The following is a 22579-nucleotide window of genomic DNA, read 5'->3' as shown; positions in this document are numbered from 1 at the left end:
AGGTCTACGACAAACCTATAAACTGGAGGCTTTGTAGGATCAGTTCGCTTCAGAATCGGTAAGACAGGACTGTTACAGACATTTCCTCGCGTTTCTTCAACCACATCTTTCTTAATCAAATCTTGCACAATCAATAAGAGTGCACGTTCACCTTCACTCGATATTTTATATTGAGGAATTCTTGGAAATTTTACATTCGCTTTCAAAGTTACTACATATGGTGGAATTTCTAGTAGACCTACATCATTAGGACCAGTCGCCCAAAGAGAATCAGGGAGTGAACGTAGCTCCGGCGGGAGTGCGTCCATTGACAAGTACATCGGAGAGGTGAGTCTTTTACCCAAAGTAAGCTGTACTCCTTCCGGAGAACAGTACAATGTCGCATATAGTCGTTTTAACAAATCTAAACCAAGCAGATTTTCATTACAACCTGTCGTCAAAATCAGGGGTGCTTTCAAGTGACACGGTCCAACAGAAATAGACAAAGGACCAGATATCGGGTTGTACACAGGGGCGCCTGAAAAACCTACGGAAACATTTGTTGAGCCAGACAAAGGTGCGCCAGGGAGTTTCGCATGCATGATAGAACTTTTCGCGGCACCAGTATCCAACAGAAACGGTTCGACTACACCTGATGTTGCTACTGCGACATAAGGTCCACTCTGATCCACTGGAACTGATACTACTCCCTTTCTCTGTCCATGGCTGTCCTAGTACCCATTTTGTTGAGAATCCTCATCTACTTCACAATAGTCTTCAACAAGATATTGTTGAGATCTATTTTGCTGAGCAGATTGTCCATTTCGTTGATCAAAGTGATTGGAGGGACGATCATTCGTTTGTGGAGGCACAGCACCTCGTCCTCGTCCTCTAGAATTCTGCACAAAACCACCACGACCTCTCTGAGCTGCTGCTGCATTATTTTGCGCTAAGATCGGACATTCATTTTTATAGTGACCCTCTTTCTTACAGTACGCGCACTGATTCCACTGATATTGAGGCCTTGATGTACTATAATCTGTCCTTTGATATGAGTTTTGCTGTGTATTAGTCTGATTCGTACGAGGCGGATACGCCTGCTGCAAAAGAACTTTAGTTTTTAAATCTTTCGTTTTCTTCTCTGATTTCTCCTTTTCCTCTTTATCCCTATTTTCGTAGTACTGTGCAGTCGCAAGTATTTGCGCTGTCGTAGATACAGCCCACGCACTTTCTGAGTCTTTCAATTTATTGCATAATTCAGTTAACAAATTATGCACAAATTTATCGACAAAGAGTCTTTGTCCCCCTTCTGTGCTCATATCCTGACCACTATGATCCACAAAAGTCTCTTCGAACCTCGTGAAGAAGTCCGAGACACTTTCGTCTTTCTTCTGTCTACACGCTGACAACTTGTCCCAATTAACACGCAATGCTGGCATCAGAGTCTTCATTAAATCAATTATTCTACCTGGCAGATTAGCAATCAAAGGTTCGGGTTTCGCACCACCTATTTGTTGAGCATCTGCTGCAGTGATAGCTGCCCAATCACCACCTAAAGCAGCCTGATGATCCTCTCTACGAATTTTAGCCCACACTGGTTGTGGAACTACATTACCAAACAACATATCAATGTCGGCTAAGTTCATTATACAAGCCTCAACTGTCTGCGTCAATTCCTTGTAATATCCAGCTGGATTCTTACGTGGATCTGGCAAGGCCTGTTTCACTGCTAACACTTCTGCTCGCTTCCATGGAATATGTATCCATACTCTTTGGAACTGTGCTGGAGCAGCTGCAATTCCTGCATTATCATCACGTTGTACTGCTTCGCGCCAAATTGGAGGAACCTCCCTCATAGGATATTGGCGACTTGGCTTCACTTTACCTTTCTCTAAATCTCTCGGTGAACGAAGAGATGGATCACTCCTAAAACTTAAAATGAGTTCCATCGCTTGCTTTATATTCTCACCCACTATCATTCCAGCAGCAAACTCCTTTTGAACTTTAATTAAATCTTCCAAATCTGATTCGACATCGTCTTCTTCTATCTCTTCACGTAACAACGAGCACATCTCATCAAAGACGTACCGTTGCGTTGGCTCTCCCCATTGCATAAATGTCTCTAACACATCTCTCGTACTATATCTTCTACCCTTCGAAATCCATCTGAGAGCCGTGGAGTCTAAAACTCCCCGTTCCTCAGTACTTGGAAGCTGACTCCGTCTCTGAACAGAGTCAGGAGTAGGAGTCTTAATCAAGGTTTTATATATAGGAGACAGCATATTAGTAACGGAATCAGTGATTCTTCGACGAACAGAAAGTGGAGTTAGTACACTCGCAGACATAGAGAATGCAGTAGAGGTAGGAATAGATGACGAAACAGTAGGAGTATTGAGGAAAATAGTTTGAGGACCAGTAGGTACAGTGGTAGGTATAGGAGCTGGCAGTGCGGGAAGAGGAGGAGCTGTAGGAACATTTACATTCACCACAGGAAGTATAGGAACTTGATTCTGAGGAACAGGAGCAGGAACACCAGGTTGTCCAGCAACCGGCAATTGAACATTCGGGATGAGTGGAGCCGTAGCACCTTGTGCATACGGTGGAGGTGACCGTAACAGATAAGATAGCAGAGGATCGTTTTCGGAATCCTCCAGTATCTTAGCCATTTTCGATGGCAAGGCAGGATAGCACTTGTCAATCGCTAAGTTATGCTCTCTAATGGCTACATCTATGGCCTTCTCACACTCGTTAGCCTGCAACTGTTTAGTCGCTTGCTCTAGAGTTAACTCTTCTTGTTCTTTTTGCTCTTTCTTCAACCTTTTCATTTCTCTCTGTTTGGATTCTTTCCGCCAATAACGAAAAGAGTCAAACATTGCCGGCCGGGCTTTCTTCCTAAACAATTTCGCTTCTAAGTTGTCGAGAATCTCTTGTTCAAAACTACCATGCAGTGGCCAACTAAGGACACCATCCTTCTTACAATAACGGACCCATATCTCATTATAAGTTATAGGACCCACACCATACTTACAGTATAAATCATATAGGGGAGTCCCAATCGGAGGAACCAGACAAGAGTCCTCTAATTGTGAGTCACTGTTGCAACTAAAACAAGACAACATTTTCCGACTTACCATTTTCAGTCCGGAACACAAAACAAACAAACACGAAACAAATTTGTGCACTTGAACCAAGAACTTAGGCCTACCAAGAACGAACTGATGTATCGATACCCAAAACTAAACCAAATAGATTATCGTAATTAGATCAACCAATGATAATCTGGCAAAACCAAACCAAACCAAGAACCGATCAAGGATTTTTAACAATCCTCACAAAAGTAACCAGCTGGCTATCACTAAATACTTAACTGAGTCACTGAAGACGTCACCAAGGAGAAACCCGTCACGTTTCGCCGTACTAAGGACTGCACCACTTCGGGTCCAAGACAGGGCGACGGTCAAGGCAACGGCCCACTGCAGCCGTCCTGAACGGGAACCCTCGTGGAAGAGAACTTCAGGGCCACTTTTGCGATATGCCGGGATCGATGAAGTGGGGCGCCTCCCTCAGGAATCTTCACACGAAGCTTCTCGAACTCTTCAGGCTTTTGGACCGGTACCGAATGACGTCGCCCCACGTTGGGCGCCAATTGGAGTTCTGGACTTTTTTTTTTTCGTCCAGAGGTGTCAGGGTACAACACCCAAAGACCCCGGAGTCCCACCTGCCTTGGTGCACAAATGAACAGAAACACGGGCTTCTCGATGGTGGCGTCAAAGACCAAAGGTTTATTACTGCAGGGACACAGAAGTCATAGATACTACACACGGGCAGTAACCAGGAGCCTGTTCGATTTGTACAAAGTGGGTTGCTCCTTATATACTAAAAATTGTGCTCTAGGCAAATATTTCACATGTCGGTACATTCCCAAACCTTTTGTGTCTCTAAACAATAAATATTTGGCGTTACACAGGAACTGTCGATAATATCTGATACCAAACATCACGAAGAGGGGTTCCCACCAGTCCATCACAATCCCTTGTCAATATTGTATTCAAGAGCCGGACCGCCTCATCGTAAAGTTCGTTACCTCCCCCTAATAAAGGCCCAGAAGGAAAGGAGTAGAGCCAGGTGCAGGAGATAGAAAAGCGGGATAAGAGATGTTTGTGGGTTGTAAATGGGCAAGGCTACCGGCTTCGGCCGCCTAATCATGATCAGGTACAATGGACACGAAGACCAGTTTGGCAGGACTGGCCTCGGGCAGAGGAGGCAGCCTTTGTCGAGTCATGCAGCTACAGCGTGATCTGGTTTAAGGTGCACGTGTCACGTAAGAGGTGAATCTCCGGCTAAGGCTACGTGTCCTTAATCAAAGTGGAGTGAATGAAGTGATCAGAGGCTATTGCATATGTGAGGGCAAGGAAACACAAAATGGCGGCCACGATCTAAGATGGATGCCGTGTGTATATCAGAAATGTGTCAGTGGAAGGAGTGCTCTTGCTCGTAGCGTAGCGAAAACACTAGGATATACTAAATGGATCATTTGCGGTTCACTGATACCATTTTTATGTATTTCCGACAAACTTGAAAACACGGGTTCAAGTCGTCACGGAACCTCACAGCAGGCTCCCTGATCAAGCAGTTAGGCGTCTCCCAATAATCCACAGGCAAGCGGGCACCTTTAGCTCGGTGGTCGGGGGCGGGGCAAACAGGGAGAACGTCCAGGTGCAGGTGATGGCAATGCAGGGACTCCTGGGAAATGGAGTCCCTGTCACTCACCTGGCGCTCGCAGCCCTGCTGGTCTGTTCTCCTCCCGCCCGGCGATGCAACCAAAGTTCCAGGCAAAGATTTTGATCCTCGGCGAAGCACCCAGCAAGACGGGCGATGCGGGACCCGCACAGCGGGTACCGCGAGGTACTGAGGTGATAGAGGTGATCAAAGCGGTATGTACGTTGCAGGGAATAAGCAGCAGGCTCCCTGATCAAGCAGTTAGGCAGTTAGGCGTCTCAAGAACATGGACCTTAATCACCCCTTGAGTGACAACTATGCAACAACCCATGCCCATGGCACTATTTTCACTTTTCAAGGAACTGTGCATACAAACAAAAACAAAGTGGCGGGGACAGAGACTTACAGCTGATAAAAAGAGAAACACGCTTGATCTTGAAACCAGAAAGCATCAAAGGTGGGCTCAATCAAGATGCATCACTGTACACTTCTCTAATATGATTACTAAGTAAATGCGAAAATAATATTGCTTCTGAATCAATCATTGGTCCTCTCTGATGTATACCTTAGTCCAAGTTTTCATGCTTGGCAGTACAAGGATCTTTTAATTAAGAAAATGTGCCCAGCTAGCACACTGATAATCAGCTCTTTTTCAACTTGGATGGCAACTTGTTTAGTTCTTTTGATCTTGTTGAAAAGATAGTAAATAGGGTCAAAACACCATCAACACCCAGAGTTGTTCGGATGATTATTTTCAGTTGATTGTTATGTCAGGGCTGCGATATATCCTCTTCAATTGTGCTGTATCAACACTGAAGCTCCTCTTTGCAAATACACATGTTTTCTATCTCACTAAAACATTACTGAGTCATCAGTTGTGCACTGGGCACTTTCATCATATTTATTGAACAGATTACATTCATGAAGATTACAATTTTGTAATGTTGTGCTTTTTGGGACTTTGATTGATCTACCGTAAAGATAAGCCATGTGTCTCTGATTCTTACCTTTAATTGTATTGATGATTCACTGATTCACAGTAATGGAGACACCACTGATAACTGAAATGGTAATGTAAATACCGTTCTAGTGATCAAAACAGAATTATTATTAAGGACAGTAACAGGACAAAGTACTAAAAAATGAAAATCAAAGCTATCTTGTTACAACTCTATTGACAGCCAGACGTATGCGCTATTTGTATTGAAGCTGTAGATAGTTGGAATGTTAGACAATGTGGAAGAGGCCACAGTACTGGCATGAGTAGAGAAATAACACATGTGGCCCACATCTAGTGACAGCTTCTGCAAGGGGCGCACACATCAGATGTCCATTGCAATACATTGGGGAGCATAGTGAATAAATTGCTTCCTTACTGAGGCTACAAGGATCCATTTTGATTTCAACTTAATTCCAGAATAGAAGCCACATCTCTTTACATTCCTGGCGATATACTACATATACTCAAGAAGGGAAAGATGCGCATTCTACTGCTCCTGGCTCATTCGTAGTATTCAACACCATCAGCCAGAAAACTGTAATAATATATTTTTGTCCAGAATCAGTCAATCTCTGAAACTGATCTCTACCTTCTTCTTACCTAGAACCAAGTTTGTAAGAAATGAACTTCCCACTTCCTTCTTTACCAGTTAGCCTTTGTACTGCCCAAGGCTCTATCCTTTATCCGTCTTCTTCAGTCTCTGTATGGAAGAACACATTTCAATACTACAAGTTTTAAAAAGCTACCATGTAACAATAGAATTGCACCTCCAAATGTCAGAAAAGCAGATATACTATGGTTAAACTGTCTTATTGGAAATCTCATAAATTAGATGATCTCCTTTTCCTCAAACGTAAACCCTCCTACACTCAAATGACCCTTTAACTCTTCAAGAATGATCACAACACAGTGAGGGGCATATACTCAAGGACTTATCGCTGAGTTATCGGCACTTTAACGCAGCCAGAGTGGCAATACATTTATCGCCCCATTCACAAGCTGGTGCTAACAGCCGATATCACCAGTTTACCTGCGATAGCAGCCGCAAAATATATCGTCGCAGATGACCATGGCAACTACGCTAATGAAATGCAGAGTAGGCGTTCCCATGCAAAAAGCCGTGAAAACACTACTCTGTAATATTCTCAACGACCAGCCAGATCGGTGATAAGATCTCAAAACAGGTGATAAGGCATGTTAGCAGTAGGACTTTAACACCTGCTCTTTTCTTGTGTAAAGTCGGACGACAACCTGCACCACTAAAGGGAGCCCAGCCTAGAGCCACACCTGAAGAAAAACAGATGCCATGGAACTACTGATCATGCAGCTTGGAGCCTCAAGAGGGCCACAACACCTACCGCCACCAACCCCAGGCCCGCCACCCCGACTCACCCCCGTCGCCCGGACTACCACAGAGGCAGCGCAGACAAAGACAGCGGACCTTCCGAAAACGCACCAGCTTCACAGACTTAACACCAGAGGATGTCATTGCCCACTACAGGCTCAAAAGGACAACCATCCTCCGCATGCTGAACATCATAGCCCACAGGATGACGATACCAACATAGCGGACATCCAACATCCCTCTGCAGACAAAGCTGCTGGCTGTGCCGCATCTGTTGGCCTATGGTACCTTCTAACCAACAACTACCAGAGTCAGAGGAGTCTCACAGCCAGCCCTATCAAAAGTTCCTCACAACTGTCCTGGATGCCATCATCAGCTTGGTACCCCAGTTGACTGCCCACATATCCTACTTGTGCCCCCTGCCGACACTGCACACAATTACCGCAACAGAAAGCACACACATTCCATCAATGTGCAGGCAATAGTGGACCACCGGGGACTCTTCACCAATGTCGTCGCCAACTACCCAGGCAGTGTGCATGATTCTTACATCTTCCAACAGTCCATCATCAACTGGCGCTTCCAGGATGGCACCTACGGAAATGCTCTGCTCGTTGGTAAGTACCAAATGAACACACCACACACCTAAGCTCCACAATTATGCAACTCACAACTCTGGGAATGCACATGTTACAAACTCACATACAATATGCCAAACAACATGCCCACCTATCAGACACGACAACACAACTTACTGTGGTAGCCATGTACATAAGCCATCAACAGCATGGCACCTCAGCCACACAATAGCAGATTGTGGGGAGAGGTGGGAACTAGGCATGTGTAAAGGAGGCAAGTGACCTGTGAATGAGAATGTACACAATGCCAAGTGTGGGGTGGATGTGCTGGACAGACTGCAATATCCAGACCACAGACATGTCAATGTCGACATATACGGCTGGTGTTTGGAGTGCAGTGGACGCAACCATGTCACCTCAGCCAGTGGGGAAGATCGTGGAAAAGTAGCTTGTTACGTTCCCCCCTGTAAGCGTGAGTGAAGTGGGCTGGCCCGGTGTACGCCAGGTCAGCATAGGGGTGTGAATAAAAAGCACGTAGCTCTGGACGTGGTTCTCTCCCGGAATAGCCACTGTATCTGCCAGGGTGGCACCTCTCAGCCCGCCACAAGGCCGACACCATGAGCGGTGTTGCCTGCGATCCTGTGCGCCTGCTGCAACCCGGGCCGCTGCTCCCCAAACCCGCCTTGCCCACCCATGTGCACCCAGGCCTCACTGCTCACCTGCCAACACGGGCGTGTGTCAGAGAGGTCCCACCACGTGCCGGTGCAAGTTCCAAGCCCTTGGCCCATGACCTTGGCAGCCTCCTCCGACCATCACAGCCTCCGCGACACAGGCCCGCACTACTCCTTTCTCATTGACTTACTCCACCGCTGCCTCCTGCCTACACTGCAGTCTAGTAGGTCACACATTTGGAACTGAGTCTTGATTTCATTATGGCAGAGTACATTTCATTTTACCCAAGGTGAGGAGTAAGAGGAAGATACGGTTCATTCCGGAGAAAAAAAGGATCATTGTTACAGAGGTGATCGAACACTACCAACAACTGCTCTGGTCTACTAACTCTGCGTTTCGCAAGCCAATGACACGTGGCTGTGGGCCCCTGCTGAGCACTGCCTCTGGCCTACACTGTGGCCAAGTAGGTCACACATTTAGAACTGAGTCTTGATTTATTTATGGCTGAGTTTATATCATTGTACAGGCCTCATCGCAGACTGCATCCCCTTTCAGCCCTGGTGCCACTGACTCTGTGCCCCGAAATTCACGGACACTCTCTGGTTGAACTTTGGTGGCCTCTGAGTCTATGGCCAGGGGGTTGTCTTCATCATCATGTAGCTGATACTGACTTGGTAGTAAGTTCAAGTTCAAGTTCAAGTTCTGCATTTATATAGCGCACTACTCACCCAGAGGGTCTCAAGGCGCTTGGGGAGGGGGGTAATTACATGTCGAATATCCATGTTTTTAGTTGTTTTCTGAAGGAGAGGTGGTTCCGAGTGAGGTGGAGGTGGGTGGGGAGAGAATTCCAGGTTTTGGCCGCTAAGTAGGAGAAGGATCTCCCCCCCATGGTGGATTTATGGATGCATGGAATTGCGGCGAGGGCTTGATTGGACGATCGAAGTTGGCGGGTGGGGGTGTAAAAGGACAGGCGCGCGTTGAGGCATTCGAGTCCTAGGTCGTAAAGTGCTTTGTGTGCGTGGGTGAGGAGACAGAACTTTATTCTCTTGTTGACGGGGAGCCAGTGGAGGTCTTTGAGGTGACCGGAAATGTGAGCTTGGCGGGGAATGCTAGTATGAGTCTGGCTGAGGCGTTTTGGATGCGTTGGAGTTTTTTCTGTAGTTTGGCTGTGGTTCTGGCGGAAAGGGTGTTTCCGTAGTCCAGTCGGCTTGTGACCAGTGCGTGGGTGACCGTCTTTCTTGTTTCAGTAGGGATCCAGCGGAAGATTTTTTTGAGCATACGTAGGATGTTGAAGCATGATGATGAGACGGCGTTGACTTGTCTGGTCATCGAGAGGGAGGAGTCCAGGATGAAGCCCAGGTTACGTGCGTGGTCCGTAGGTGTGGGTGCGTTTCCCAGGGCCGGTGGCCACCATGAGTCATCCCAAGCGGAGGGGGATGATCCTAAGATGAGGACTTCAGTTTTGTCCGAGTTCAGTTTTAGACGGCTGTTCTTCATCCACTCGGCTACTTTTTTCATCCCTTCGTGTAGCTTGGTTTTGGTGTTTGGGTCTTTGGTGAGGGAGAGGATCAGCTGGGTATCGTCTGCGTAGGAGATGATGTTGAGGTTGTGTTGGCGCGCTATGGAGGCGAGGGGACTCATTTATACGTTGAAGAGGGTGGGACTGAGAGATGAACCTTGTGGTACGCCGCAGATGACTTCGGTGGCCTCTGATCTGAAAGGGGGTAGACGGACTCTCTGCGTTCTTCCTTTGAGGAACGAGATGATCCAGTCCAATGCTTTTCCTTGTATTCCGACGTTGCTGAGGCGTTGTATAAGGGTGCTATGACAGACTGTGTCGAGAGCTGCGGAGAGGTCAAGTAGGATGAGGGCAGTTGTTTCTCCGTTGTTCAGTAGTGTTCGAATTTCGTCTGTTGCTGCGATGAGGGCGGTCTCAGTGCTGTGTTTGGCTCGGAACCCGGACTGTGATGGGTTGAGGAATTTGTTGGATTCGAGGAAGGCGGCGAGTTGACTGTTGACGGCTTTCTCAATGACTTTGGCGGGCAATGGGAGGAGCGAGATGGGGCAGTAGTTCTTAAGTTCAGTGGGGTCTGCTGTGGGTTTCTTCAGGAGGGCGCTGAGTTCGGCATGTTTCCAGCTTTCCGGGAAGGTAGCGGAATTGAGGGAGCAATTGATGATGTCTCGAAGATGGGGTGCGATAATGGAGTCTGCTTTGTTGAAAATGTGGTGGGGACATGGGTCGGTTGGTGAACCTGAGTGGATGGAGTTCATCAGGCGGATGGTGTCTTCAGTGGTGACTGGGTTCCAGGCATAAAGGTTGTTGGGGTTTTTTTTTATTTCAGATGTGGGTGGGGTGGACTGGTCTTCGGACTGGTTTTCGAAGCTGTTATGTATGTCCGCGATTTTGTTGTGAAAGAATGAGGCAAGGGAGTTGCAGAGGTCTTGGGAGGGAGTGATGTCGTTGGTGCCGCGGTGAGGTTGGTGAATTCCTTGACGATGTTAAATAGTTCCTTGCTGTTGTGGGCGTTGTTGTCGAGTCGATCCTTGAATGCTGCTTTCTTGGTGGATCGGATCATTTGGTGGTGTTTGCGGGTGGCGTTCTTGAAGGTGGCTAGGTTTTCAGTGGTTGGGTTTTTTCTCCAGGCTTTCTTGAGGGTGCGGCAGGTCTTTTTGGATTTCTTAAGTTCATCGTTGAACCAGGGGGCTTTCTTGCTTCCTTAATTGATTTGATTTTTTTCAAGGGTGCTAATTCGTCAGCGCTTTGGGTGATCCATTGTTTGAGGTTGGTAGCTGCGAGGTTTGGGTCTGATGATTTTGCAGGAGGGTTTTGGTGAAGCGATGTGAAGAGCTGGTCGGTGGTAATTTTGTTCCATTTTCTACGGGGGATTGGTTGTGGGTGGTTATGGGTTGTAGTCTTATTGTAGTTAAAGTGAACGCAGCTGTGGTCTGTCCAGTGGAGAGCTGTGGTGTGATTGAAGGAGATGTACTTGCTGGAGGTGAAGATTGGGTCGAGCGTGTGCCCGGCACGGTGGGTGGGGGTGTCAACAAGTTGTTTGAGTCCAAGATTTGCGAGGTTGTCCAAAAGGGTGGTGGTGTTGCTGTCGTTGTTCTTTTCCAGGTGGAAGTTGAGGTCCCCAAGGAGGATGTAATCCTCGGAGGGGAGGGCGTGTGGGCTGATGAAGTCAGTGATGTCTTCGCTGAATTGTGTGCGGGGTCCTGGTGGCCTGTAGATGAGGGTGCCTCTGAGTGTAGTCTTGGGGTCGGTGTGGATATGGAAGTGCAGGTGTTCGGCGGCTGCTAGGTGCTCGTCGGAACTGGTCGTGATGCGGATGGTGTTCTTATGTACAATGGCAATGCCTCCTCCTGTTTGGTTGTGCGGTCCTTACGGATAATCTTGTAGTCATCAGGGATGGCTATTGCGATGTCGGGTGTTGATGAGGCGTTCATCCAGGTTTCTGTGAGAAAGGCGACGTCCGGCGATGTAATGTCGAGTAAGTTCCAGAGTTCAATGGCGTGACTATGGACCGAGCGGGTGTTGAGCAGGATGCACTTCAGGTGATTCATGTCGGTGCTTTGTTTGGGCATTGTGGATTTTGTATGGGTCTTGATGCAGTCAAACTTGCAGGAGTGGCAGGTGAAGGGTCCATGGGAGTGTCCAGGGGCGGCCTGGTAGCAGTCTAGAAGACGACCAGGGTTGAGTGCTGAGAGGGTAGTGGCATCGTTCGTAATGCGGGTGGAGTGGATGTTGCGGGGGCCAGGGGGTCTGGCGCGGGGCGCGGTCCAGGCGCGGACGGGTGCAGACGGGCTTACCTTTGGCGCACCTTCGGCGCGCATGGGTCGCTTCCGCAGCGTGTGAATGCTGCGAGAAAGCTGTTCAGACATAAGTGTATTTAGGGGGGGCGGAGCGAGGGAGGGTCAGCTGGGAGGCGGGAGCGGGGTGGAGGGACGGCACAACAACAAAATGGCAGCAATTAAAACAAAACGAAGCAGGGTGAGGTTGGGGCGAGCAATGGAGCGCTGTGACTAATATTAAGCTAGAAACAGCAGTGATCAAGCGCTACGATACCCAGCAGCAGTCGAGCAATGTTACATGCTATGAAATTACAAAACCCAGCAGTCGAGCGTTCTGAGCAAAATTAATTAAAGTACAAAGCACAAATAATTTCAAGGCACAGAGCCCAAGCAGCAGTGGAAGCACAGACAATTTTAAGGCACAAAGCAAGCAGCAGTGGAATAGCGCTATGATACCAGGGAGGAGAGGGAGTGAGGGGAGCGACCGCTTCTGCACGGGTCAGGACGGTCACAGCTCACTGCGAGGATGGGATCAGCCTATACTATCAGTGGGAGGGAGGGTCAGCTGGGAGGCGGGAGCGGGGTGGAGGGACGGCACAACAACAAAATGGCAGCAATGAAAACAAAACGAAGCAGGGTGAGGTTGGGGCGAGCAATGGAGCGCTATGACTAATATTAAGCTACAAACAGCAGTGATCAAGCGCTACGATACCCAGCAGCAGTCGAGCAATGTTACACGCTATGAAATTACAAAACCCAGCAGTCGAGCGTTCTGAGCAAAATTAATTAAAGTACAAAGCACAAATAATTTCAAGGCACAGAGCCCAAGCAGCAGTGGAAGCACAGGCAATTTTAAGGCACAAAGCAAGCAGCAATGGAATAGCGCTACGATACCAGGGAGGAGAGGGAGTGAGGGGAGCGACCGCTTCTGCACGGGTCAGTAATAATGAGTCTGTAGCATTCTACTCCTCCATTTACCTGTTTCTGCTTGCTTCTGCCCTCTGCATCATGCCCTGGAAGGACACCTTCCACTGTCCCCCGAAACACTCCACGACATTCACCTTCGACCTCAACGAAGACCCGCTCAGCTCACGTGGCCGTATCTCAGTGCACCTCAAGTCACCGTCCAGTGGCGGTGTACCTGTGCCGGCAGCAGTGCATCCGGAGCCACTTACTCTATGCAGCTCAAGTCATGGGCCCTGTCTGATCGAACAGTGAATGGCCTCTGGGTCGATGGTCTGGGGGTAAACGACACCATATTTTTGTGGCCCGCACTGTCCACTGCCTCCGACCTCAACTGCAGTCCACCGGGGCTCACACATCAAATAGAGTCCTGACCTGCCCGGTCGTCGCATCTCCACAGGATGCACACTCCACCAATGCCAGGACAACCTCCAACCAACAACTGCCAGAGTAGAGAGAGTCTTACTGCCAGACAATCAGAGTTGCTTACACCTGTCGTGGATACCTTCATCACCTTGACACCATGCTAAGCTCTTCAGGTGCCAGTAACTCAGTGCACCACAACTCATGGACCATTTCATGATTGAGTTTTGTGCTGTGGACAGCTCATGCAGCAATGTCATCTTAGGCAGTTTGGATGACCTTTGACGATGATGAGGAAGATGATGCAGGTGTAACACACCCCACTGCAGCTGCATTAGGAATATCCCGATGGGAAACAATCCTAGACAATGTATTCACACTAGCACGCTCAGCTCTGGTGCCCCAACCTCAGTGCACTGCAACTCACTGACCCTTCTGATTGCATATTGGGTGACCTCTGTACTTGCTCTGGCTACCACCATGATGCTTCGCAGTTGTTTCTGTTATGCTGGTGCTTTCTGTTTCTGCTTTTATAGTGATCATTGTTCTGTTTCTGCTTTTTTTTTTTTTTTTTTTAAATATATTTTTATTTACACCATTGCACAATTCGCACACTTCAATGCATATTCACCAACTGTACATTAAATCCTTTTGATATATTGCATCATACACCAATAGTACAAATTCATCGAAGCATCATATAAACATCAATTTAAATTGATACAACCCATGTAACATATCCTAACCTAACCTCACAATCCCAACCCCTCCTTCCATCTTATAATGGGATCCCATATCTTTAACCCCAGTCTCCTCCCTTTCCTACCTTTCCGGGCATAGATATTTTTTTCCAAATTATAGGTTGATAAGAGATTAGCCAACCAGACTTGCATTGCTGGGGGGTTTTTGTCCAACCAAGCCCTGGCTATACAAAGCCTGAAGACTGCCATTGCAACAAAAATAAATTCTTTTTGTATAACATTAGTATCTGTGACTATCCCAAGCAGTATTTCTGGGGCTTTTAAAGTGATCTGGATATTCAAAGTAGCGTCCAAAAACCTCTCTATATCTCTTATCACTGTTTGTATCTGTGGGCATACTGCAAATAAATGTATTAAATCCGCATCAAGTGAACTACATCTTGGGCATGTGATACCTGTGCTACCCCCCCATTTTGCTATTTTTGCAGGGGTGAAGTATAGTGAATAAAGGGTTTTATACTGCTGCGATTGCAGTGGTGCAGAGCACAGAAGAGACTGTCCTAAGTCCAGTGACTCTTTAAACCACCAGGTCTCCCCTTCCAACTTATCTGCCCACTTTTCGCTGTGCTTGTCTATATCGTCTAGTTTTCCTGCCAACAAACTTGCGTAGAAACAACGTATAGAGCAATCTCCCCCCAATCTTATTTTCTCCAAAATTTCTACCTTCTCAAATCCTACACTTCCACCCTGTTTGTTCCCCAGAAAACTTCTTAGCTGAAAATATTTGAAAAGATCCCTCCTATCTAGTCCAAATTTAGTCATTAAATCTGTGAACTGGAACACCCCCTCCGTATTCCTCACATCCCCCAGCTGTACTACTCCCTTCTCCAACCAGCCCGCCATTATACTGTCACCAAAAATCTGGATTGGAAGGGACATATTTCTATACAACCTTGTATACCGGTTATATCGACCCATACCAATTCTCTTCATCACCGCATTCCAAATCTTAATTGCAGCCTGGACCGTCTTGAATCTAGTTCTTTTAAAGTATGCAAAGTCAATACATTTGAGGAAGGAATTCTCTACCTCTGGTCCTAAAACGATGGAATATATTCTAGATGAATCATTCGTTGTACCAGTTCTGTTTCTGCTTTAATGGTGATCACTGTTCAAGTTGTTGCCAGCACCAACCACTCCATGAGGGCTGGTTTACACTCACCCCACACACATCCAGCACAGGCGTCACTGTACATGTGACCCTGGCAATAAAGGTTTAGGGCGCACGTGCCGTAGCCAGTTCCACAAACTATCTGAGTGTGTCTGTGTGGTCATAATGTATGCATGAAGTCCCCGGGCCCTACAACATTACATTGTGCTGTGTACGGCATACACAACCATGTAAGCGCAGGCAGCGGGTCAGACTTCGGACATGTAGCTTTGTCGTCCCCCACTTAAGAGGAGTGGACTGGGCCGGCGTACGCAAGTCCAGCGTGGGGGTGTGAATGATTATCCTGGGGCTCTGGTGTGGTTCAGTCCTGGAAATGTTGGGGAGTGTAAGGGGTCCCTGATGGGACTTAGACACCCATGTCTGTGATCTAGTTCGGCTTCCATGAAGTCGAACCCCACCCGCACCTTTTCGGCCACCTCCTTCTGGCAGTCTAACACCTGGCCTTGGAATGCGATGTGTGCATCAGTGAGGTGCTGGGAGCCAGCCGTGGTGGTGGGGGCTTTCTGCTGTGTGGTCTGTGCAGGGGGTGGGGTCTCCTCGATGCAGCTGGGATGCCCTGCCCCTGGAGGTGGGTTGCCTAAGATGTCCATGAGCTGTTGTAGGGCATCGGTGTCGAAGGTGTGGAGGTCTGCTTCAGCATAACTTTTGCCTGTTCTGCTCTGCTGGAGGTGTTGTTTGTCCCTCTGCAATGTGAAGGGGTGATGCATTTTGACATTGTGTTGACATGTATGTTGACGTATTGTTCAAGTTTATATAGAGACTGCATGACAATGTACATTGTGACTGTTTGGGAGGAGCTGACTATTTGATGCGGGACACTGGACATTTGGACTACATCACGGATGTGAAGTTGTATACATACATTTGCATCTCACAGTTTCCCAATTTTGCAGGTCTTACAGGAGGAGGCTTGCATATCCTGTTGCCTCAATATCCAAGAGAGCTATCAACCTATAATTAGTTGGGTCCCTAGTGTCACCCCTTTTGTGTATCGGTTGAAGCAGGGAGCCTTTCCAGGCTTCAGGCACCACTGAGTTATCCAGGCAGAACTGATAAAGTGGAGTAAGTAAGATTCCCCAGAAAGCGCAGTCTTCTTTGAGGAAGCATCCAGGTAGACCATTGGGTCCCAGGCCCCATCCTTTCTGATATTTTTTAATATTAGTGTCACCCGAGGTCCTACAGTGTAGTCACATAGGAGACCCATGTGTGGCTGGCAACCCCATTGCACCGGTCTTGGCTGTGGCTGTGGCTGTGGCCGGACAAGCTATTGATATATGACCAAAATTCACCCTGTCTGTTTGGCAACAACAGGCTAAAAATATGCAACCATTGCGAGTCTTGCAATTTCCTTTTATGAACCCATAGGTTTTTCCTGTGAGCTTTTATTGCTAACAACCGGTTTTGAAGTGTTTTATCGTTACCCTCTCTCGTATGTTCACGGTTGGCTTGTCTTAGTTCCCGCTTGCTTTGTGCAATTTTTTTTGACATCTTGGTTGAATTTTGCAGCACTCCTTTTCTACACAGTCTTGCTGCTGGTGTGGTCTTTTACCTGACAAAAAGTGATACAGCTCTGGTGCCAAGTTGGTCCAATTCTCACATATATTGCCAGCTGTAAAGTCTTTAGTGCGGGCCAACTGCTTTTCCAGTTTGACAGGCTAGTTGTATCTATTTTATTCCATTTTAGCCTTCTCGGGAGTACATGTATTTCCTCTCCTTTAGAGTGGCTTAAGAGGGGAATATGCAAAAGACTGGCTGTTTGCAGCGAGATGGCTATGGCTAATGGAAAATGGTCACTGGTCTTCAGCGCTGGGTTTTGGAGTTCTGCAGCTTGATCATACAGGCAATTGCACATGAAGATATAATCAATTGAGGGTTTGTTCTTCCCTTGTGATGCGTTATTCGTGGCATAATTGTTAAGTCGTGGGTCGTGCGTTGACCTTAATCTGTATGTGTTTAAAAATTTGTTTAATAAGGTTCCAGCCCAATCCATGTGCAGTGATGCATCTTTTACTCTCCCCAAGTTCTGAGTGTTAAATTCCCCGGCCAATATGATCCCACTATTTGAGTGGTTACTAAGCAAGTCTTCAAGTGTGTCTACCATGGCCCTCATCTCGGAGTATCTTGGTTTATCTTTACAATTAAAATAAACATGCAAGAGGAGATTTGTAAATAGACGGCCTTCCAATTTTAATCCCTGCAGGTAGATAGCTTGAACATTGTCTGTGGTTAGCACGGTTTTAGCTTTTATATTATGGCCAATTCGTATATATATATGGATAAGCCCCCAGATGGCCTACCAAATATATTGGACTTTTTCGCTGGCTGTTAGATTTCTACAAAGCCTGGGGTGACCACTAGAGCGAGTAACCAGGTTTCTTGGAGACACAACAGAACTCCAGAATGTAAGAATTCAAATGCAGCTCTGTTTTGCAACATTGTAATCCGTACACGTTCCATGAGATGACTTTCATAGTGGTGATCATTCGACTCCCCCCGCGATCGTTCCTTATTGTGCTAGGAGCAATTCGGTTTTATGCATGTACGGGTCTTTATAGTTCCATTTTAGGGCTTTCAAGATGGTAAACAGCCATTACTACGCAACTGTTTTTTCACATACCTTTACAACGCATTTGTTACTGCGCATGCACTGTAATAACGCGTAGACTTTTCTACGCATGTTATTACTTCTCATGCGCTGTTACTACGCATGCGTTGTATTCGAAATTGGGTTGAGGTTGAGGCGCTGGTCAGGACCCGGGCTCAAGATGGCGAGAGGCGCTGGTGAGGACCCGGGCGCAAGATGGCGAGAGGCGCTGGCGGGGAGATGGCTGCTCCCGGATTATGAGGCAGGAATGGGTGATTGCAGTGATGACGGGCGAGGAAGCAGCGATGATGGCAGTGAGGAGTGGAGAACAGCAGCCAAGGACAAGGGACGTGCACTGAGTAGAGAGAGGTAAGAGGGGCTATGATTTGTGTTTGGAGAGTAGTGTGGGTCGTGCAGTTTAGTGATTGTGTGTAGGGACAGGAGTGGGGAATGGGGGAGGGTTGTGCAGGGGGTAGTGTTTTAGGGTTTAGGGTAGTATTGTAGTGTATGTGTAGTGTTGGGGGTAGTGTTTTAGGGTTTAGGGTAGTGTTGTAGTGTATGTGTAGTGTAGGGTTCAGCGTTTTAGGGTTTAGCGTAATGCTGTGTTGTATGTGTAGTGTAGGGGGTAGTGTTTTAGGGTTTAGTATAGTGTTGTAGTGTATGTGTAGTGTAGTGTTTTAGGGTTTAGGGTAGTGTTGTGGTGTATGTGTAGTGTAGGGTAGTGTTTTAGGATAGTATTGTAGTGTATGTGTAGTGTAGGGTAGTGTTTTAGGGTTTAGGGTAGTGTTGTAGTGTATGTGTAGTGTAGGGTAGTGTTTTAGGGTTTAGGGTAGTGTTGTAGTGTATGTGTAGTGTGGGTAGTGTTTTAGGGTTTAGGGTAGTGTTGTAGGTTGTAGTATATGTGTAGTGTAGGGGGTAGTGTTTTTGGGTTTAGGGTAGTGTTGTAGTGTATGTGTAGTGTAGGGTAGTGTTTTAGGGTTTAGGGTAGTGTTGTAGTGTATGTGTAGTGTAGTGTTTTATGGTTTAGGGTAGTGTATGTGTAATGTAGTGTAGTGTTTTAGGGTAGTGTTGTAGTGTATATGTAGTGTAGGGTAGTGTGTTAGGGTTTAGGGTAGTGCTGTAGTGTATGTGTAGTGTAGGGTAGTGTTTTAGGGTTTAGGGTAGTGTTGTAGTGTATGTGTAGTGTAGGGGGTAGTGTTTTAGGGTTTAGGGTAGTGTTGTAGTATATGTGTAGTGTAGGGTAGTGTTTTAGGGTTAAGGGTAGTGTTGTAGTGTATGTGTAGTGTAGGGGGTAGTGTTTTAGGGTTTAGGATGTTGTAGTGTATGTCTAATGTAGGGGATAGTGCTTTAGGGTTTAGTGAAGTGTAAGGGGCGTGGAGGGTAGTGTTGGCGGGTAGCATAAAAAAAGAAAAAAGAATCTGTATGCGTAGTAAAAACCTGCGAAGTAATGTACTGCTAAGTAATGTCACTTTAATGGTTTTCTATGATTTTGCGAAGTAATGGCATGCGTTTTAAAATACTGCTAATTAAAGGCATTTGCTAAGTAAAAACTTTGTAGAAAAGGCATGCTAAGTAATTGCATGCTAAGTAACATCATACAACCTTTCTAGATTGATCAATTTGTCCTCTTTCTGTTTGGTTGAGGTTTGGTGAGAGAAGTATTCTTAAGTTAAGAAACGCTGATGTGCTGGGAACTGGTTTTGTCCTTCTTAAGATGGTCTTTCTTAGGGTTATTGTCTTTTTGTCGTTTGAACCGCTTCCTAACATGTGTGGGTACTTTTCCTCTTTTGGTATGTATATACTGATCCCCCATTTCGTAAATTGATCTCTTTCTTGCATGATTTTGTAAGCTATTGAATTATTTTTCCATTTTGATATTGTTGACTCTCTTGTTGTATTACTCCCTAGTACCTTGAATTGGACTTGAATGAGGTCTTCAGTCACAATAAAAGAGAGGTCTGGGATGTTTCCGAGGATTTGTAAAATTTTAGATCTGTTTAATGTGTCGGAACTTCCACGAGATATATATTCAGGTGTGAAAATTATGATGTTATTCTCCGATTCCCTTTGCACTTGAGCCCTTTGGCCGCCAGCGGGGGGTTGTATTTCCAAACTTTGAACCATTGTTGTGGTTACTCTGTTGTCGTCCAGTCCGGCCTCATTCCCTCATGTCCCGAGGTTTTCAACTAAAGGAAGGGTGTCCTTTCTCTGCCCCTAACCTGTGGTGATGCAACCAGTTCTTGATTTTCTAAGCTCTGTTCTATAAGGTGACGCTCCCCGCTATCTATGTTTAGTGAAGGTTCGGGCTCATGTGGGGCTCTAATAGGCTGCTCGTTGTTCTCAAAAGTATGACCAGCATCGAGATTTGTGCTTGTTGTTAATTTGATTGCTAATAATTTATTTAGCTGATTATCGTCACAATTTGAATTTGTAATTGAGTTGAATGGCGGTATTTTGTTTGGCTGATCTTTTCCTGGTCTATACTTTTGAAATATAGGATAACATTTCTGAGACTCCGGGAGGTTCTGTGCGCGGGTCTTCTTTGGGTTTGTTTTTTTACTTTGGCTGCCGTGTAACGTGGCAAGGCCCAGCTGTAATTCCTTTGCACTGCCACGTTGTTTATTCTTTTTTGCTGGCTTCTTCAATCGTTTTTTTGCTCTCCTTGATAATGCTTTGGCAGCTTCCAAGGCTTCTTGTGAATTAACTGAATGGTTAGTGTTGCTATGGAGGGTCTTGCCCATCACTGATTCCTCGTGGTTGGAGGTATTTTGGCACGTGATTGATGCAACTGCGCCGATGTTTGAAGTGTGTCCGGCCCTAAAGTAGGTTTGCTATCTTGAACATTATTATCCATGAAAGATTTGACTTCTGGTCTTGGGATGTGGTTCACGCTCTTCGTTGTTGCTTGATCTAACAAAATGAGGGGGCTGTCAGCCCCTGTTGTGGTGTTGATACCATTATGTTTTGTGTGATTTGGTGCTCTTTCAGCTATGTTTTGATTTGGTTGGTATGTAAGCTTGAATTATCTTTGCTTTAGCTCTGATATTATTGATGTTAAAACTTCTAGAAGAGAGCTAAACTTCTCGACTATTAGCAGACAAGAACACCCAGCAGTTGTCTGCAGCTTCAACAACTCCAAATTTCCTGCTAATGTGTCGATTTTACCTTCTATGTTGATCATAGCTGTTGCAATTGCCTGCATTGTGTCCATTTGAATTTTGAGTTTTTGTGTTTGCCAGGTGAGTGCCTTGATGGCCGTCATCAATGTAGAGTTTATTGAGGATAACAAATTCTTTTGTTGGCTAGAGCCGCTTTGGGTTGTGCTCTTTGTTTCTACAGCTAGTTGATGGGGATTTTATTCCCCCAGGTAGCTATTCTCTCTCAGCTCCGTTCCCTGCAAAATTAAGCTTTGATTGAAGGAAGAAGTTTGATCGCTGATAGATATGGAGACTGGGACAGTTCGTAATGAGATCCTCTGTCAGCTGCCTGTGGGGTCACCGGCCTCTCCCCGTGCATCTGCTGTTTAACCTTATTTGGGACTCCAAAGCTGATGATATTTCCAGGACCTCTGGGTTTCCAGGCCCAGTAAATCTTGCCTCCTATCAAATAGCTCAGATGCTGAAGATATTTTTAGAATTTCCGGCTTATCTTGCCCTAATGCGTCTTGTCTCCTTTTCAGGGATGTACAGGGGTCTGCTCCATTACTCCGGGAGGAAGAATAGTTCCCATCATCCAATATGCCAATCCTCTGTATTTTTGGTTCTGTCGCATGACATCTTTAGCTTGTTGTTTCTCCTGTTTTGGTGTATTTGCGTCGGGCTCCCCATTCCCCAAGATTCTTTGTCCAGTCAGTTTTGGCACAAAGTATTGGCAGATTCCCTTGCTATTTAAGTTGGAATTTGAATTTGAGGTTAATTGCACAGTAGGGGTAGACTCTAATTGCGCTCGGGCCTCCTTAACCGACATTTTCTTGATGCCGGTGCCAGAACCGTCCCTGGTTTTACTCATTTTGATGACTGGTCTGCTCTTAGTCATTTCCCTCCCCTGTTGTGCCTGAGCTTGTCTTTGATTTCCTCGTGCGATCCTGTCCCCAAGTGTATATGATGTCATTTGGGATAGCTGGGTCAGATTGTTTTGGTGAGTTTTTTCGAGGCTGTGCTGGGCAGGAATCCGGTGTTCTTCGCCTCCTGTGCCCTGCTCACTGCTCACACGACAAGCGGTTAGGGTGAGAGCAAAGCACAGACTGGACCTGCTAGTCAAGAGCAGTATCAGGAGCTGGAACAGTGCCACTTTGTTTCAGTCAGAGCAAGCTAGGCGAGCGTGGGCCCACTGGTAAGCCACGGGCTGCACCCAACTTAGTTGGGCCGCCTCCGTGTGTTCACCGGGCTAGCACTCCGTGGCCACAGCTAATTGCTGCTGAGCTCGCTCCTTGGTGCACGGGACTCACTGCACACTCTCTGTGCACCGTTGCTCTCTGTGCACTCGTGCTGACTGGGCCGGTCTGAGGTAAGCACTGAGGCTCCAGATCTCCCTGGTCGTGCCGCTGCTGCTCCTAAGGTTTGTGGTTTGTGATTTATTAACTAGTTTAATTGGTCTGCCAGTTTGTGGCTAATCCAATATCCAGTATCCAGTCGCGAAAGCAGGCGAGCGCC

This window comes from Lissotriton vulgaris, chromosome 11, assembly GCF_964263255.1.
Source record: "Lissotriton vulgaris chromosome 11, aLisVul1.2, whole genome shotgun sequence".
Classification (NCBI taxonomy): Eukaryota; Metazoa; Chordata; class Amphibia; order Caudata; family Salamandridae; genus Lissotriton; species Lissotriton vulgaris.
This window is presented reverse-complemented; position numbering follows the sequence as displayed.